The 20,897-nt window shown below is 41.2% G+C and overlaps 1 protein-coding gene across 5 annotated transcripts in view; it reads right to left on the bottom strand.

Moving 5' to 3' along the window:
• FGF13 (fibroblast growth factor 13) overlaps window positions 1-20,897 on the bottom strand; it is a 359,287-nt gene that overhangs the window by 264,610 nt on the left and 73,780 nt on the right. The window lies entirely within an intron of this gene.

Below are 20,897 nucleotides of genomic sequence, written 5' to 3'. Positions count from 1 at the left end.
ATGTTTCAGCTACTAATAATATTAATCTTGACTGAAAACACATTTAGGGTGTTAAAAGTCCTGAAAACTATTTTAACTTAGGTATAATTTCAAAGATGGGATCAGTTAAAAAACAAATCCATTACTACAATATGCACACAACAGATTGTAATTGGACAGTTCACAGAAAGCAACACAGTACTAATAGTGATCAAATCCAGCAACTCTCAAACTCAAAGTATTAGCTGTAATAAATTATCTTAATTTAAATGAACCGCTTTTTATCTATCATAAGAGTTTAAGCTTTCAAACCACATTAGCGTCTACATTTCATTTGCTATTCATTTCATATTGCTTCAACAAGAGGTTTCATGAACAAAGTACCTGACCTTCCAAATGATCCTACCCGAAATCTAATACCTAATAAAAACTGAAGCCTGTACCAGATTGATAAAGGATGCTGTTCATTTGAAAAGACAGTAATAAAATATTTCTTTGATGCCTCTGAAATCAGCTTTGTCACCATATGTTTTCATCTGAACATAAACAGACCAAAAAATTAGTTTTTTACTCCCACTGCAGTAATGGCTTTGTATAATATTGATCTTTCTCATACCAATAAGACATTTATCCCAATTCTCCCCTTCAAGTTATCTAGGACACAAAAGCACATTCTTGGGAGCTGTCGAGAAAAGACCAACCTCCTTCAAGTCAAGGTGGAAACTCCTCTTGCCATGCTCTGCTTCCGTCCCACTCCCCAACTAGATAGGATGACAACTAGGAGAACTGACAGGGTGGAGGTTGATGAAAAAGGTGACTTCATCTAGCTGAATTGGGGAATTGTAAACACCTTGTTACAGCCCCACCCTCCATACAACTATAGACAGGGAATGTGTCTACCAACTCTGTAATATTGTACTTTCCCAAGCACTTAGTACAGCATTCCCAGTAAGCACTCAATAAATACCATTGATTAATGCTGACATTTCTAAAGACAAAGCTGTGAAAAGTGTGGGGCAGAGTGCATACATATTTTGATCCCACCATTTGGGTTTCCTCCCTGCTAACTGGGAAACAGCATGGCGTACTGGGAAGAATGTGGGAATCAGAAGACCTGGGTTCTACTCCCAGTTTTGCCAGTTGCTTGCTGTGTGACCTTTACAGATTAGGGAGCTAAAGCACAGAGAAGTTAAGGTCACACAGCAGACAAGTGGGATTTGAACCCAGGTCCTTCTCATTCCCAGGCCCATGATCTACCCACTAGTCCATGCTGCTTCTCATTAGGTCACCCTGTTTCTCTTAACTGGGGAAAATGCAAGTACACAGAACAAAGTTTTAAAGATGTTGTTGACCATAGTGTTAAAGAACATGATGCTACAGCCAGCTGTTATGAGGCAAGCGAAGGAAGGCATTAGCTTTATATATGTGATCAGGAGAAGGGTTGATTTCCCCAGGCGGAAGCTCTGTGAAGAGACTGAAACCAAGAGGCAGATTTAAAATGCAATTGATTCTGAAAGGCAAGCCTAGCAGAACAACAGGGGATTATCTTTAGAAGCTTCCCAGACACTGAATGTAGACAAAAGCTCAGTTCCTGCTATATATCTTAAAGGAGATTTGTTTGCCAGATTTGCAAAAATCAACCAAGGAATGATTCTATCACCTTCTAAACTGCCCACCTACTGTACAGCAGTGCCCCTTCACTCTCCTTGGGAAATATTTGTCTGAGGTTTATCTCTACCCAACTGCTCCTTGGAGGTTTTGGACATCCAACAAAAATCCTGCTGAGCTGGTGACATCACCTGCTTGAATGACTCTGGACGCCCAAAGCAAGCTCTATTTTGGTCGTGGAGTATGCTCAAGAGAAGGGCAGAGAAAGCATTTCAAGGATGTTCTCACATATGCTTGATGAAATACAAGCCAGATAGATACCCCTCTTGGGACACTACCGCTTGGGTCAGTTGGATAAGGGATCTGCTACCAGGAATGCAGGGGTTGGAAAGGCAAGATCAACGAGAGGCAGAAAAATGGACTTGGGGAAGCAGCAGGATTCAGAGTGAATGAAAACTAGAAGGAACATCTATTCCATCAAGATGTATGTATTCTAGATAAAATCAAATCTGCTAATTTCCCAACAAAATCATTCTCCAAAGAATCGATTAATTTCACTGAAGGCACTATCCTTGATAAATGACAGACTGAAGGGAGAGGAAAGGCATTCTAGAGAGCACTTTATTATTCACTTTGCTTTCATCCTAAATTATCCTGACGTAGAGAAGCATTTTCCTATTTGATAAAGTCTTATTTAAGTCTTTTCCAAGTTTGAGATCATTGGAAAATAATTATGCCATTTCACCTATACAGTTTCTCCAAACCAACATTCAATGCTATTTATATTTTATGCAGAGTGACATGTACATTACTAGTCCATAACTATGGTTTTAAAAAAAAGAACAGAAAGAAGCCAAATATTAATTGAAGTAAATATATTTCACCCTGAACCGTTGTGATCTCATCATAACTCTAAAATTAATTTAGGTAAATATACTTCACCTTGAACTGTTCTGATCTCAGCATAGCTCTGATATTAATTTAGGTAAATATACTTCAACCTGAACTGTTCTGATTTCACCAGTATTCTTAAAAGAATCCACAGAGAAACCAGGACCACCAAGGATCTAAATCACAAGACTCTGAATAGCCTAGTATACCCAGTTTGCCTATTATGCAAGGGTTGTATTCTTGCAAAAGCAGGATTAAGGAAAAATTGGTGAGTGGGTGAACACAGCTGTACTGAAGTGATCATAGGAGACGGACTATGATCCTGACCTTCAGCGCTTATTCCCTTGTCTTGCCATTTGATTTTGAGTATGGCCCATAAATAACCGTGCTGGAACTGCCGTAGGAGAGAAGCAGCGTGGCTAAGAGAAGCAGCGTGGCTCAGTGGAAAGAGCACGGGCTTGGGAGTCACAGGTCATGGGTTCGAATCCCGCCTCCCCCACATGTCTGCTGTGTGACCTTGGGCAAGTCACTTCACTTCTCTGTGCCTCAGTTCCCTCATCTGTAAAATGGGGATTAAGACTGTGAGCCCCACATGGGACAACCTCATCTCCTTGTATTCCCCCCAGCCCTTAGAACAGTGCCTTGCACATAGTGAGCGCTTAACAAATACCAACATTATTATTATTATGTGAAGCCTGATACATATATGAAAGCATATATGTGGAAAGCATGAGAACGTGAGAAGCACCTGAGTGGTCAGTCCACTGACCCACCTGTCCCAAATAGTAGCCACAAAAGAAACTGGAGGTTTTGCAATGATTGCCTTACTCTGACCTCCGTACTCTTTCGGGGTGCAATGGTTAATTTCTCTCTAGACTGTAGACTTCTTGTGGACAGGGAATATATCTGCCAACTCTTTTGTATTGTACTCTCCCAAGTGCTTAGTACAGTGCTCTGCACATAGGGAGCACTCAGTAAATGCCATTGTTTGATTGATGGATGGCACCAGGGTTTAGCTCAGGCTTCTTGGGGCCAAATTTCAAGATCTGTGTTCAAGGCATAGGAATCACACTTCCCCCCTTCAAAGACCTACTGAAAGCTCACCTCCTCCAGGGGGCCTTCCCAGATTAAGCCCCCCTTTTCCTCTGCTTCCCCCCATTGCCCTGACTCGCTCCCTTTGCTCTCTCTCCCTCCCCCTCACAGCACTTGTGTATATATGTACATATTTATAATTCTATTCATTTATTTTAATGATGTGTATATATCTATAATTCTGTTTATTTATATTGATGCCTGCTTACTTGTTTTGATGCCTGTATCCCCCATTTTAGACTGTGAGCCTGTTGTAGGCACAGACAGTCTCTGTTGCTGAATTGTACTTTCAAGCACTTTGTACAGTGTTCTGTACACAGTAAGTGCTCAATAAATATGATTGAATGAATGAATGAATATCCACCGGAGAGGCCAATGAGGACAACTAACCCCAAACTATTTCTCCAGTAATCTCTAACAGGAGTTTCTTTCTCATAGGCCAGTTTCACTTCCAATGAGAGGTCTGGGTCCACCCCCTTCTCCACCCCCCACCTTGGCTGGAATAGAAGAATTCTAGCTCCTTATCTACTCCCTGCATTCTCATGTGCTATGGCCAGCAGGGAAAAGATTGAGAGGCATTTTTCTACACCCCAGTCCCTAGCTCAGAACAAAGAAAAAACTGATCCTTGTTAACATTCGTAAGTCATCCCTCAACATCCCATCCTAGACCTCCTATCTATGATTCTATCCAAATCATTCTGGAGCCTCAAATAGTCCTAATGGACCCCTCTTCCAAAAATATATCTATGTTCTTCCTGAATCCTTTTAAATTTTCTGCCTACATGGGCTTCTAGTGGAAGTGATACATTACAAACTTTGCTGCTCTAGAAACTGTCAGCCATTCTCCCAAAATGAATAGCTTGTAGTTGTGAGCACTATGTGATCTCCATGCTGGAGGGTAAAATGCATGAGGGAGAACAGTCTGTGACTATAAAGTCCACATCATAATGGTGTCTTACAATGAAGTCTTAGAAGTCCTAAATACAGTATAGTAAAAACAATCTGTTCCAGTGATTTTTAGCAGTAATACATAAAACTTTTCAAATGCAAATGATTCTTCGCATTGAAATAATTAGACTATAGAGTCAATAGTTAATCACAGCTCTGAGTTTGATTTACTCCCTAGTCAGCAAATGAAAGAGAAAAAAGACCTCTCAGCTGTTCCAATTGTCTGGTAATCAGTCATTAGTATTCTATATTGTGTGTTTTGTTTTCAAAAACCTCTAGAGTGACTTGGCCATTAAAGAATAATCTCATCAGACACTTGCTCTTTACTAGAGGGTTAAAATTCCAATTCCAATGATTCTGAACCTCAGAGGTGTGCCAGAATCCACCAGCTGCTCTTCGGTAGACATGACCTGAATGCACATGAAGAAGCAAAGAAAAAAGTCTTCAGGTTGGAATAGTATCACAATCTACTGTTAACTTTTTGGTTTTTTTCCTGCCCTAGAAGGGAAAAAAAATTTATTCATCCTGCAAATATATCATCAAAATAGTTCTACTCTCTGCTACTCATCAGCATTCACTAATAAGGGGCAGTGAAGGGATGGTATTCAACAGCTGGTGTATCTGATTGAAGTTTGCACATCTGATAAGAGGAACCCATGTCACCAAAGGGAAGGCTGCCTTCAAGCCAGATCATTTCTCTCTCAACTGGAAAAACAGAATATAAAATGTTTCCAGTCAGTTCAGCAGCAGGAGAAGCATCTTTTGAGTGCTTACTGTGTGCAGCAAACTCTTTAAAGAGCTTGGAAATATGCCATTTAATGGAAGTAAAAGACAGCCCCTGCCCTCTCAAGCACTTAGGATAGTGCTCTTCAAACAGTAAGCATGAAATAAATACAATTGAGTGACCTCAAGGAACAGTTGTTTTATGGCAAAAGCTAATTGTGAAATTTTAAAATAAAATCAGAGCTGAGAGAATGACAGGCAGTTTGGAACCAGGAATATGAGAAAAGAATAAGGAAGTATTTCTCCTTGGTCAACCATATGGCTAATTTGGCAATATCCCAAAAGTTTCCTAGAAGCGCTATTTGATTCAAAGTTGTTAGCAAATTAGTATTAATTTAATTACATTTCTCTTTCCCCATAGTAGGAAAGGTGAGGGATAGAGAAAGTGAATATTAGGCTAATGTATTTTCCTGGAGGGGAGAAACACTTGGTAGCCAAGGGAAAATGCATGTTCCCTACCAGGAAAGAGAGAATAAAGCTCATTAGCTAATCATTTCCTGGTGTTGATATCAAAGCAAGGGAGGCCAAGGTAGCTTCCTTCAGCCCTTCAAAACAGGACAGAAAGTGGAACAGGGTGTTGGAATAAACCTAATGCTTATTCATTCATTCAATCGTATTTATTGAGCGCTTACTGTGTGCAGAGCACTGTACTAAGTGCATGGGAAGTACAAGTCAGCAATATACAGAGACGGTCCCTACCCAACAACGGGCTCACAGTCTAGAAGGGGGAGACAGACAACGAAACAAAACATGTAGACAGATGTCAAAATCATCAGAACAAATAGAATTAAAGCTATAGATACATCATTAACAAAATGAATAGTAAATATGTACAAGTAAAATAGAGTAATAAATCTGTACAAATATATATACAAGTGCTGTGGGGAGGGGAAGGAGGTAGGGTCGGGGGAGGAGGGCTCAGTCTGGGAAGGCCTCCTGGAGGAGGTGAGCTCTCAGTAGGGCTTTGAAGGGAGGAAGAGAGCTAGCTTGGCGGATGTGTGGAGGGAGGGAATTCCAGGTCGGGGGAAGGACTGGGGCCAGGGGTTGTCAGCGGGACAGGCAAGAACAAGGCACAGTGAGGAGGTTAGTGGCAGAGGAGCAGAAGGTGCGGGCTGGGCTGTAGGAGAGAAGGGAAGTGAGGTAGGAAGAGGCAAGGTGGTGGAGAGCCTTGAAGCCGAGAGTGAGGAGTTTTTGCTTGATTTGTAGGTTGACAGGCAGCCACTGGAGATTTTTGAGGAGGGGAGTAACATGCCCAGAGCATTTCTGTACAAAGATAATCGGGGCAGCAGAGTGAAGTATAGACTGAAGTGGGGAGAGACAGGAGGATGGGAGATCAGGGAGGAGGCTGATGCAGTAATCTAGTCGGGATAGGATGAGAGATTATATAAATGCCTATGATACTGACTCATGTCTTCTTATACATCTTCTCTCAAACAAATTGTTCCGGCAACTTGGGATGCTTTAGGTTACATTACACTATGTGGATGTTTCCAATACCAAGCCACACTTTAAATAACTAGAGGAAAATAAGTGACTATCTCATAGTTACATATGGTGTTTAAGTCTCTGAAAAATGATTACCTGGATCAGTTTCCAGAGACTGAAATGATTGAATTCTATTGGGACTTTCCAAAATGGCACCTGAAAACAGGATGAATCTCTCAATTGTGATCCCAGGGCAAATCACATAGTTTGTGTTGGCCAGGTTTCATATCAAAAAAGAAATTAAGGAACCATGAGGCTGCAAGGCACTCTCAAAGATCTCCTAATATAAAGATAATAACATTTGCTAAGTGCTTCTTATGAGTCAAAGTCTGTACTAAGGGTGGGGTAGATACAAAATAATCAAATCAGAAACAATTCCTGTCCCACATGGGGCTCCCAGCCTAAGTAGGATGGAGAACAGGAATTGAATCCCCATTTTGAAGATGTGGAAACTGAGGCACAGAGATGTTAAGTGACTTGCCCAAGGCCACAGAACAAGCATGTGGCAGAGCTGGGATTAGAACGCAGGTCCCCTGTCTCCCAGGTCCATGTTCTTTCTACTAGGTAACACTACTTTGTACAGATTTTTGCCTCCAGGCCAGGGGTGCCAACTCCCTGGGATCAAATAATTTGCCAACCCCCTAAGACCAGTGCTGTCCCACAGAGCTTTTTAGGGTAAGCAGGTGCTGTCCCAAAGAGCTGGATGATGATCCAAAGTGGAACCAAACACTTAGCTCCAACTTTAGCTACTGTCATGATCTGCAGACAGCCTGACAGGCTTTCTTTCATGCCAAGTTTGGCCCAGAATCCAGTGAGAGTTCTGAAGATTGAGCTGGAGACTGACCCAGACATCCTAGTGGGGGATGGAGTGATGATATCCCACCCCTCAAGAAGCCACTTGAGCCTGGTTTGTAGCATTGGAACAGCCATCCTTGTCACCCCTGCCCATGTGGCAACAACCTTTGCTGAAATGATCTATTCTGATGATTTTTCACTTGGCTAGAGAAGGTTAGTGTGGGCAGAGATGGCATAGAAGCAAAGAGTGAGGACCTTCTCCCCTCCCTCTGTTTTCCCCTCCTCCATTTATCACCTCTCCCTGTTACCATCTATTCCATTTCCTCCTTTTGTTGTTCCCCCTCCTTCTCCTGTCCTGGCCCCTCTCTTACCCCATTTCTTCTCTGTTTCTCTCTCCACCTCAAACAACTAGATTTCTGATCCCTTTAACCCTGCACCTGAGCTGGCCTAATCCCACAGTCTAGCTGGGGCTGCAGAGGTGAGCGAGGGGCTCTGGACCAAGAATGGGAGCATACTTCCCAAGCACTAGGACAGTACTCTGCACACAGCACTTAAAAAATGACTGAATGAATGAATGAATCTTCCATCCCTGGTCTGACCCAGGAGCTTGGTAGAGGCTCTAGGATTGAACAGGGCTCCTTTTATTCCTGTTGAGCTCCTTTTATTCCTGTTGAACTCCTCTTTCGTCAGCCCAATTCCAATTTCAGTGGGAGATCCTGGAGTGGACCTCCTTTCCTCTCCAGGAAAGTTCCTCAGTTCCTCTGGGAGGCTTCCAAACCTTACTGAGCTTTGGCGCCGCCCAAGGGCATCTATTCAATCCCCTGCCAGTCTCTGGACTGGGCCAGAAGTATCCTTTCTCTCTCCCAAAAAAGCTTTGGGAATAACCAGGGGCTTTTAATCCCCCACTAGAGGGCAGGGAGGCTTTTTCTCTAGGAAATTATGCCCTCTGAACACCATTTTTCCTTGAAGTCTTACCCCCAAAGCTCCATTCCAAGTCTGTCCCTGCCCCTAAATGAGGTGACACCTCTGGTCCAAGACAGACTGCCTCTAAGCTATTTAAAAAAAGCCTATAAGGATGGGGTGGTTAAGATTAAAAGAAGAATTGGATTGCTCCCTAGACTGAATTTGGGGCCACCTTGTTATATATCAATGTCAGGATCAATTTATTTAATTATAAGGATCAGGGGAAGGCATGGACTTGGAAATTCCACCTCATGTTCTGTTTATACGGTTGTATAGGCTCCAGTGAGCAGCACCCACAAAAGAGGATTTAATTCAGAAGATAAATAAGAGCAACAAAACAGAATATTACACAGGTGGTTCACAAGGTAATTACCCATAGCTCTTGAACGATTTTCAGACTGGTTAAAAACATCCACCTAGAAATCAGTCCTAATCAGTTCATCATGTTATCTCTAGGGGTAGCTGTTAGGGAGATTTCTGAAAACCCTAGCTTAGACTGAAAGTATCAATCAATTGTATTTAATGAGCACATACTGTGCCCAGGGCACTGTCCTAAGTGTTTGGGAGAGTACACTACAACGGTTTTTAGACACATTCCCTGCCCACAACAATTTTACCCACTAATGATGCTCAAAACCCAGTTCCTCTAGACTAATGATGATGGTATTTGTTAAGCACTTACTAATCTTCATTTGCCCTAGATCTGACCTGGAGAGAGAAATAATTTCCTGCATGCAATGGATCAGGCTTTAGGTCAGGAATCAAAACCCCCTACCTTAGGCCCAGGTCCCATTGAAAGAGTTCCTTCCTACACACCAAACAGAGCTCATCTCTACCGCCGGCACCACCATCACCCTTTTTTTTAAGGTATGTGTTAAGTGCTTACTATGTGCCAGACATTGTACTAAGCACTGAGGTAAATACAGGATAATTGGGTTGGACATAGTCCCTGTTCCACATAGGGGCTCACAGTCTTAATACTTATTTTACAGATGAGATAACTGAGGCAGAGAGAAGTGAAGTGGCTTACCCAAGGCCAAGCAGCAAAGTGGAGGAGCCGGGATTAGAACCCAGGTAGGACATGCTGTTTGCTTCTATGGTGGGGGTAGCAGGGACACTTTTCACCTTATTGGCCAAAAGCCAATTGCTCCCCAGACTATTCTAAACATCCTGGAAAGAAAGCAGAATGGTACATTGGGGTCCAGAGAAGTTTTTTTCCAAGATAGAGGAGACACATGCATGGGGCTATGTAAAAAGAAACATAGAGGATTTGAGTTAAAAAAGCCTCATATCAGAAATTTCCTATGTAAATTCTGAAAGGTGGTAAGGTGTTAGCATTGATTACAAAATATAACTTTAAAAGTCGTTTGCCAAAAATAAATGAAAGGCTAACAAAAATATTCTCAATAGAGCAAGAAGTCCCAGTAACAGTCTAACATTTCAAAAAACAACTCACAACTGTTTCCAAAACTGCATTGCAGGAAACTAGTAGCCTGAAAAAATTTACAAAGAACACACTCTTCTGCCTCAAATATCTCTGAAACATCTCCCTCGTAAAGACTGATTTCTAGAAGGGCCACATCCTTACAATTTTAAATATTCAAAAACTTGTTTGTAGCCAAATAACGATGTGTATCTGTAGGAACGAGTGCAAGTTTGAATTAGTACAAGCTCACTCTTCTTCAAGATTAAGGTTTTGGTACCTGGCTGCAGGCAAAACTTTAGCAAAGCTCAGCACAGAACAAGAGACAGAAATGTTTGTTTCGTTAAGCTATCATGCCATGAGATGCATTTGCTTGTTTTTTCCTCACTTCTCTAGACAAGTGATGAAATTGTCTGTTTTGTCAGTTGGGACCTTGACTCCTAAGGTAATTTCCACCATGATTTTCAGGGACGAGCTTCCAATCAATCAATCAATCAATCAATCGTATTTATTGAGCGCTTACTATGTGCAGAGCACTGTACTAAGCGCTTGGGAAGTACAAATTGGCATCACATAGAGACAGTCCCTACCCAACAGTGGGCTCACAGTCTAAAAGGGGGAGACAGAGAACAGAACCAAACATACCAACAAAATAAAATAAGTAGGATAGAAATGTACAAGTAAAATAAATAAATAAATAGATAGAGTAATAAATATGTACAACCATATATACATATATACAGGTGCTGTGGGGAAGGGAAGGAGGTAAGACGGGGGGATGGAGAGGGGGACGAGGGGGAGAGGAAAGAAGGGGCTCAGTCTGGGAAGGCCTCCTGGAGGAGGTGAGCTCTCAGCAGGGCCTTGAAGGGAGGAAGAGAGCTAGCTTGGCGGATGGGCAGAGGGAGGGCATTCCAGGCCCGGGGGATGACGTGGGCCGGGGGTCGATGGCGGGACAGGCGAGAGCGAGGTACAGTGAGGAGATTAGTGGTGGAGGAGCGGAGGGTGCGGGCTGGGCAGTAGAAGGAGAGAAGGGAGGTGAGGTAGGAGGGGGCGAGGTGATGGAGAGCCTTGAAGCCCAGGGTGAGGAGTTTCTGCCTGATGCGCAGATTGATCGGTAGCCATTGGAGGTTTTTGAGGAGGGGAGTAATATGTCCAGAGCGTTTCTGGACAAAGATAATCCGGGCAGCAGCATGAAGTATGGATTGAAGTGGAGAGAGACACGAGGATGGGAGATCAGAGAGAAGGCTAGTGCAGTAGTCCAGACGGGATAGGATGAGAGCTTGAATTAGCAGGGTAGCGGTTTGGATGGAGAGGAAAGGGCGGATCTTGGCAATGTTGCGGAGCTGAGACCGGCAGGTTTTGGTGACGGCTTGGATGTGAGGGGTGAATGAGAGAGCGGAGTCGAGGATGACACCAAGGTTGCGGGCTTGTGAGACGGGAAGGATGGTAGTGCCGTCAACAGAGATGGGAAAGTCAGGGAGAGGACAAGGTTTGGGAGGGAAGACAAGGAGCTCAGTCTTCGACATGTTGAGCTTTAGGTGGCGGGCGGACATCCAGATGGAGATGTCCTGAAGGCAGGAGGAGATGCAGTCTTCCAGTCACAGGGGAAATGGCCTCAACAGTTGTGGTCAGAAGCAGGGAACGTTGCAGCTGCAATGGAGCAGTGGGGATAGCTTCTCCATGATATCAGTGTTGGCAGCTGAAAGGAGGGGAGACAAACAGCACAGCTCCCCCCAAAACCCACCCATCCCTCCTTCCTCTTCCCAACAGACCACCACTCTACCAACCTGCAAAGCCCTACTAAAATCACATCCCCTCCAAGAGGCCTTCCCCGACTAAATCCTCATTTCCCCTATTCCCTCTACATTCTGCATCACCTAGGATCTGCCCCCTCTAAGCATTTGATCTTCAACCCACACTCAGCCTCACAACACTTATTAACTTGTCCATAATTTATTTCAATGTCTGCCATTTGACTAAAGGCAAAAATGAAAATCAACTGAGCTGTATTCTGCAAGACTTTGATGCACAAAGAGAAGCAGCATGGCCTGATGGATACAGCATGGGCCTGGGAGTCAGAATAACCTGGATTCTAATCCTGGCTCTGGTATTTGTCTGCTGTGAGACCCTGGGCAAGTTACTTAGCTTCTCTGTGCCTCAGGTATCTCAGGTGTAAAACAGGGATTAAGACGGTGAGCCCCATGTGGGACATGAATTATGTCCAACCTGATTAGCTTCTATCTACCCCAGTGTTTAGTACAGTGCCTGGCACATAGTCAGTGCTTAATAAATAACATGAAAAAGCCCCCAAAACTGGAATATATTTTCATAGCATCAGCATTTCAATCTTCCACAATTCCATGATAGTGCATGAGATGACACTTTGAAAGTTGCTTCTAGGTCTGTCACATGATTTTCATGATGAGCTATTTGGGTTGCCCTAATGTCCCCAGAAGAGCTTTTTAACTATTTGCCTTTGACTCATGGGAATTAGTGTACTGAACTGGTTTGTAGAATGAAAAAGCCTGAATGGATCTTCCCAATACACATAGGTGTCACAGAAAAATAATTATTTTCCACATTTGTAGCTGATTTCTTCCCTGATTTATGAGACACACCAAATTCCACCCAAAGACACACAGGATGCCATGTGTTTTAGTCATCACTCTGCCTTTCTTGAAAATATAACATACACAAGATTTTACTAGCATGCATTTTTAACATCCACTTTCAAGGGCACCCACATCTTTGATGGTGCAGCCCTAATCTTTGGCAGCTCTAGATTGGAGGCTGACAATTATATACCCTTCAACACCAAAACAACAAATAGTTTTAAGTAAGATTAAAACTGGAAAGTACAAGAGAAACTAAACAGAGTAGGCTTCACTTGAGTCCCCTGAGAAAAACTGCCATGACAAATATTTATCAAAAGAGATTTTTACAAAAATAGACAGAAATGGAAGAAATTGAAAATTCAACACAACTCAGCCAATTTCCCTTTCAAGTTACAGCCTGTCACATTTATTCTTTGCCTATTTTGATTAACATTTTATTCTTGATGCCTAGCACTGATGCATCTTAAACAGTTATAAAAAGGACAATAAACTCAGTTAATCTTTCACAAGATATGTTTGTTGCCTACGTTTTCATTTTGCAGTAACTTCTAACATGAAATAAAAGAGTACAAATATATTTATTCAAAATTATATCTGCAAACTCTGCATCAAATTTGCATGCCATATATTCAGCTTTCCAAAGCACTTTTATATTAATTATGTCATTGTCATCACAACAGTCTGTGAAGTTCGGAGAGGTGGATATTGTCATTCTCATTTTTCAACTGAGAAAGCTGACGCTGAGGGATGTTAAGAGACTTTATCAAATATTACACAGCAGGTTAGCAGCAGAACATGGACTAAAATTCATGTTTCCTGGCTCCAGTTCCATGCTCTTCCTCCTAGATCCTGCTGTCTCTAAACAATTGATGGTATTTATTGAGAGCTTACTGTGTGCAGAGCACTGTATTAAAAGCTTGGGAGAGTACAACAGAGTTGGTAGATATGTTCCCTGTCCACAACAAGGGATAGAATAATATAGAGGATAATATACTAAAGCAAACATTACCTCATGAAAGAGTTGATTGTCAGAAATCTTTCACTCTATCCTAACACAAAGACCAACTATGTAAATTATTCTGGCATTCAATGTTAAAGTTCCCTCCCTCTAGACAAATAAAATATCAATAAAAAATGGAATAAAGTAAATATTTTATATTCCTAGTTTTACTGTTACTCTTCCTAAACAATTTTCTTGCTTGAAATATTTCTGCATAGCTGAACCAAACAAGAGCAAGAACTGTCGTAGGAGGATCCCTGTCTTTTACAAAGACGCACAGAACTATACTTTGCAAGAATTGCGAAGCAGCCTGAAAACAAAAGCACACTACTTTTATCTAAACCCAAACTTCGGTGTGCAGAGCTGGTTCTACTGCAAGCCTGAACGCTGCTGAACCAAAGACCCAAGCCAACTTTTCAGTACAGCAAAACCCAAGCTCGGTCCCGAAATTGTCGAGAGTCAGAGTAAGAAAAAGAACATACTGCAGAAGACATGCTGACTAGATCCACAGAACAGTCTCTGGAAAGGTAGAGGGAAGAAAAGATAGGGGGAAGGAGGAAAAAAGAAAGAGGGAGAAGAGGAAGAGGGTGATTTAAGGATCCAGACTACTTCACGGTGCAATAGTTCAGTAACAAAAACTACCCTCCCCAGACTCAGCTAAGGATTTCTTATTGCTTGATTGTGCTATATTTTAAGGCAGCCCAACAAATCTCTTATTGGAGTATGTTGCATTTCAAAACAACCCACTAAATCTCATGCCGAGAACAGTTAGTGCTGCCTTACCCAAAAGGCAAAGGATCTGATTTCCCACATTTCCCAGCAGTCACTGGGCATTCTAGGAGGAGCTTGTTTCTTCTGTCAGCTTTAATTTATACCAACTTGTGGGAGTGGAGGCAGACCTTTAAAAGGGGCTGCACAGCCTTCTGAAATTTCTTGTCCTTCTTGTTCTCAGTCAATGAATCAATTGTACTTATTAAGCACTTACTATGTGCAGAGCACCATACTAGTTGGTACCTATTTATCACCCAAACAATATTTATAGGATGATTAGTAATATCAATGAGGAGCTGGGTTTTAGGATTTAAAATCTTTTAGCCTTCCCTCCAAATTCCAAGTAAATAGTCTCCCAGTAAACTATTATGGCTTGCAAATAGTGTCCCTGAGAATTACCTCAAAATGTTATCGAATAATTTTTGGAGATTTCAAAAGGCCTGCCTAGAGTTCCAATTTAAATCTTGGCCTGGTACTTGTCTTTACACTCCTGTTCCTTTTGCATGTTTTGAGGGGCATGGGCTATTTCTTTGGGTGTGAAATGTCTTAACAAGGTAGTCCAAATATCATGTTTTTTTTGATGGGACCCATGATGGACATTCCCCTGATCCAAGCCCCCCTGAAAGCTGGTCTCAGGAGACCCCTTTATCACCCACCCTAAAAGTACTTCTGAGCATTCCTCTATATCTAAGGCACTTCAGCCATGTTACCCTAAGGCAGATGAATTCTGTTCAGAATATCTAAAGGTACAGTTCACTACTGTCAGTCACTATTTTGACTTCCTTCTGAGACAAGGGTGAGGTAAGAAATTAAATGTGCTTCCATTTATGAAAATTGACTGTCTCTCTTTCCAAAGATAAATAGGGTAGCCAAGTCAGTACTGAGAAGAGATTCTGAAGGCAAAACTGCCACATATCTTTAGCTCCTCTCTTTGGCTGTCAAGATAGATCACAAAATCTGGCTTCATTATGCCAAAGGCTACTACAAATTTAGCACACATTACACATATCTGTTGCAACTCTTCCACTGTGATCCTTATTTAAAGTGGTATATGATTGTATTGGAAAAATATTTGCTCCTATGTAAGTTTTTTAGACCTTATAAAATGTGCTGTCACTTATAATCTAACTCAAGATGGTACTTTTACATAACTCCTCACTCTTCTAAACAAATCAAGCACATTAATATATAAAGATGTGAGCAACATTATTTTAAAGGACTAATTCAATGTATTATATAATTTCGGTTCTCTGTTAAACTATAGACTTGAGAGCAAATCTAAAAAAATTGCAAGTAATTGCAATCTAATATCTTGGAACTCAGTAGCCTTTGGGCTTTGCAGAGATATTTCAGTTTCTGAAGTTTTGAGATTTTTAAAAATAGGACAAAGACCAATATCCTAGTCTTCTATATGCACAAGTATAACCTAATTCTTACTTTGCATTTGACAAAAAAATGATGTTTCTAATTATCACACATGAATCAAGGAAGGTTTTTATACATGTTTTACAGAAAAATTAAAAACTACATTATTTTTGGTAAAGACATAAAATGGCTGTGCTAATTTAATATGAAAGGTCATTCATAACCAATATTCTCGAAAGATTAGAAAGTCCTTTTAACACACTGAATAATATGCTGGAGGCCTCTGATTCATTTTTCTATAACCTTATTGAAAGTGACATGAAAGTAAAGAAAAGTGCATGTGCCAGAGAGTAAGAGAGAGAGAGATAGGATAGGGGGATGATTCAAAAAACAAAACAAAACAGAAACAGAAAAATCAAGAAGAAACTCAACTGAAGCCCATCACATAACTAGGTCCTTTCATTTTTCTCTTATGGATTTATTAATAACTGTGATATTTGTTAAGCACTTACTATGTGCCAGTCACTGCACTAAGTACTGGGGTAGACAAGATAATTCAGGTCAGACACAGACCCTATTCTACACAGATCACACAGACTAAGTAGGTGGGAGAACAGGTATGGAATCCCCATCAATCAATCAATAGCATTTATTTAACGCAATGTGCAGAGCACTGTAATGAATGCTTGGGAGCATACATTACAATATAATTAACAAACACTTTTCCTTTCCATAATGACCTTACAGTTTAGAGGATAAACATATATTCTATTTAGCAGTCAGGGAAATAGAGGCACAGGGAAGTTAAGAGATTTGCCCAAGTTCACACAGCAGACAATTGGCAGATCAGGGATTAGAAACCAGGTCCTCTGAGTTTAGCCCATTTTCTTATTCTCTCTTTTCTTATGCTTTTTTCTTCACCCTTATAGGGGTGAGCATCTTGAGGGCTAGGAACAACTTCTACTGTTCCATCAATGTCCACATATTCTTCCCAGTGCCAAATACTGTGCATTGCATATTGTGGGTATCTAACAAGTGCCATTACTGATTAAGGGAGGAGAGTGTCATCCCAACATCAGGAAGGTTATGGTAGTTTGGACCAAAATCAGCTTTGCCTGAGGACAATTCCCTCCCAGCACTAGAGTACTAAGAATAGACTTGTAATTTGGCTGAATTTATCCTGTTCTCTTCTATTCTTTTATGTCTGTCTTTCTTATCTAGATTGTGAGCCAAGCACCCAGTGGACCATAGACTATGTCTGAACTCATAACCTTATGTATTTCTCCAGTATCTGGCTGGTAAAACACTTCACACAGGGCAAGCACTAAAAAGCATCATTATTTCTTATCCACACTTCTCCCAGTAGAGCTCATAATCTTTTTCCCCCTAAACAAAAACTGCTTGTTGTGCATAGCTCAACTCAACTGCTGACCTCTTGCTTATACCTCGCCTCATAATACTCTATTACTCCCCCATCTTTAATTCATAAAAGTGTCTCTCTCTCTCTCTCTAAAGTTAAAGCTTCTTGAGGGCAGGGATCCTGTTTTCTAACTCTTTTATACACTTCCAAGTGTTTAGTTCAGCATTCTACACATAGTAAGCACTCAAATGCTATCAGTCGATTAATTTTTTATCATCACTAAGATAACAATATTCACCAGAAAAGAAACCCTAGTCTATTAAATAACATTCAACCAGGATGCTGAGTTTTGACACTGGAACTGACATGATAAAAAATGAGTTGCCATTGTGATTGTTTGACTATCCTGGATTCTGATGGGGAACTGGATTAGGCAATCAATGCAAACTTTCATTTTTCTGAATGCTAACGAAACCACACAAAAATTACATGCTTGGAATCTTTAACAGTTTTCTTTCAGACAGCAAACACTTTTTTTAGTACCTTCAGCAAAACAAGTGATTAAAAAAAATCACTGTAATATGGGATGTACAAATCTTATACAACAAACTGAGAACCATTACCTGGATATTAGATTACATCGTCATCCCTGGGTCACTAGACTCATTTCACCAGCATTCACTGGTTCACTAGTCCCAGTATTACATTGGGATGTTAGCTGCAGCAAGGAATTCTCCATTCCCTACAGGAGACTAGCACTTGGAAAAATACACCACAAATCACCTGAGCACCATTCAATGGCAACTGCTCAATGCCTAATGTATCACTGACTTGGAGTTTTTGAGTGTCACTCTACCTACCTCTAGAACACTGAGTCTTCAACTCAGCCATCCTTTGTAAACACCCAGTTGATCTAAAACATACTTGAAGTTTAATGCTATCTCTGAACTGTTTATGTCTCAACTCTTTTTTGACTGGTTAGCATACATAAGGCCTTTTTATGTCCATTCAGTGCTATAATCCCACAGCCTTGAGTCCACTAACAGTGAAGACTTAATTGTATAAAGAATAAAACATGCAATTATTTATTCAAATGTTTTATTCTTCCAGTTGCATTACCCCTGGATTGACTTTCTCATTCACCCCTCACATCCAAGCCATCACCAAAACCTGTCGGTCTCACCTCCGCAACATTGCCAAGATCCACCCTTTCCTCTCCATCCAAACCGCTACCCTGCTCATTCAAGCTCTCATCCTATCCCATCTGGACTACTGTATCAGCCTCCTCTCCGATCTCCCATCCTCCTGTCTCTCCCCACTTCAAGCCATACTTCACGCCGCTACCCGGATTGTCTTTGTCCAGAAATGCTCTGGGCATGTTACTCCCCTCCTCAAAAATCTCCAGTGGCTACCAATCAACCTATGCATCAGGCAGAAACTCCTCACCCTCGGCTTCAATGCTCTCCATCACCTTGCCCCCTCCTACCTCACCTCCCTTCTCTCCTTCTACAGCCCAGCCCGCACCCTCCGCTCCTCTGCCGCTAATCTCCTCACCGTGCCTCGTTCTTGCCTGTCCCGCAATCGACCCCTGGCCCACGTCATCCCCCTGGCCTGGAATGCCCTCCCTCCGCACATCCGCCAAGCTAGCTCTCTTCCTCCCTTCAAGGCCCTACTGAGAGCTCACCTCCTCCAGGAGTCCTTCCCAGACTGAGCCCCCTCCTTCCTCTCCCCCTTCTCCCCCTCTTCATCCCCCCTGCCTTACCTCCTTCCCTTCCCCACAGCACCTGTATATATGTATATATGTTTGTACGTACTTATTACTATATTTATTTATTTATTTTACTTGTACATATTCTATTTATTGTATTTTGTTAATATGTTTTGTTTTGTTCTCTGTCTCCCCCTTCTAGACTGTGAGTGCACTGTTGGGTAGGGACCGTCTCTATATGTTGCCAACTTGTACTTCCCAAGTGCTTAGTACAGTGCTCTGAACACAGTAAGCACTCAATAAATACGATTGAATGAATGAATGAATGAATGTCAATATATCTTATGGATTATAAATTTAGAGTGAGAACTCTTCATATCATTTTAATTTTCCTTGTACAGAACATAATAAGAGGATGCTGATGTTGATAATTGATGAGTGAGTAGGTTTTGGTACAAATTCCCCATCTTTGAGTTTGAGAAGTTTGGAAAAATTATGATCAGCCAAGATCTATTTCTATAGAATAAATTCCCATGTATCACAAATATAAATTAACAGCCTTCAGAACTCCATTCTAATCAAGTGAATACCCTCCCTCAAAGAGAAAACTTAGCAGTGTCTCAGATTGTTTCACTGTTCCTTATGTTTTCCTTTATAATCAAATTTTGGCTTCCAGTTATCTCACTTCAACTCTCAAGAGGCAAATTCCATTATTTCAAAGGAGCAGACCATGTAGAATTTTCAGATCTCTATATTCAACAAAATATTTGTTGAATGAAATAGAAATCATGTTTCACAGTTGAAAAATTTCATGTGTATTTTCAGACTTAGTAAGGCCAAAACCAATTTGCTCTTTATAAACTTCAGCTGATATTTACATTCCAATTTTGTGAGATGTGTGGTTCCTCTTCTCCAAAGCTCAAAGGAAAAATCTCTGCTTTCTATTAAGATTACATCAAAGTGGAACAAAATTCTAATCTTCCAGAAGCCATTTCTTTACTTATCAAATCAATTCAATCAAATATGAAAAATTTAATATAAGGCACTGACTTTTCCCTTGTGTGGAAATTGACCAGATATTCCCATTTTGGCAGGATAATGTCCATCACATGCCCTCCTGAATAAATCAATCAATAGTATTTATTGAGACTTACTGTGTGCAGAGCAATGTATTAAGAGCTTGGGGAGTACACTACAACACTTTAACGTATATTCACATGACAAAATGACAAAAATAAATTACTAAATTTCAAATAAGCCATCACAAAAACAGACACAAAGAAATTTGATTTACAACTCAGCAATTCAGGTGAGTTTCCTTTATATTGAAGTATATTAGATCCATCCAAGAACCCAAACACACCACTGTCAGATCCCGGGTAATGCTCCATTCACCTCTGAGCTGAGGAAGCCAATAGCATTTACAGTCTATCAGCCACATCATCTTCAGTACCATACAGATGACAATCTGATCTTGCTCAAGTGAACTCTAAAGCATCAGAAGATTTTACTGTTGTGTGAGCAGAAAATGGTACAAAAATGATGGCTAGTTATAAACTGAATTACCTTTGTCAACAGATCAAGTGTCAACAAAACAGTGAAAATCTGAGTTATAACAAATCACCCTAATGACATTTCTAAATACAACTTAGTTCAGCAGTCGATTTGACTTTTCACAAGACCTGCATTCTTTATGGCTCTTTTGACTGTCTACAGTTCAGCACATCATCAAAAGTACGATGGAAGTGTTAGCACCCTCTGATGACTCCACGTGATCATCAGGTAACCCCGACCTCTCTGTGTCTTTTTATTCTTCTGCTCGATGCCCAAACTACCACTCTAAAGTCCCTTTAAGCTCCCTGAGGAGCAGGATCATCTCTACCAACTCTGTTGCACTCTCCCAAACACTTATTACAATGTGCTGTACAGATTGAGTGCTCAATAATTGATATCCCAAATTGTTTCACGTGGACAAGGTGATTCTGGGAAGGGGAGGAATTCGAGGGGCCAGAGGGGGATAGTGAAGATGGCGGAAGGAGATTCAGAAGTGCAGGGGTTGTGGAGGCATATGGGAGCTGCAGAGAAGTGGGAAAACTACTCTAAAAGCCAAA

The sequence above is a fragment of the Tachyglossus aculeatus genome, chromosome 6 (genome assembly GCF_015852505.1).
Source record: "Tachyglossus aculeatus isolate mTacAcu1 chromosome 6, mTacAcu1.pri, whole genome shotgun sequence".
Lineage (NCBI taxonomy): Eukaryota > Metazoa > Chordata > Mammalia > Monotremata > Tachyglossidae > Tachyglossus > Tachyglossus aculeatus.
This window is presented reverse-complemented; position numbering and strand designations above follow the sequence as displayed.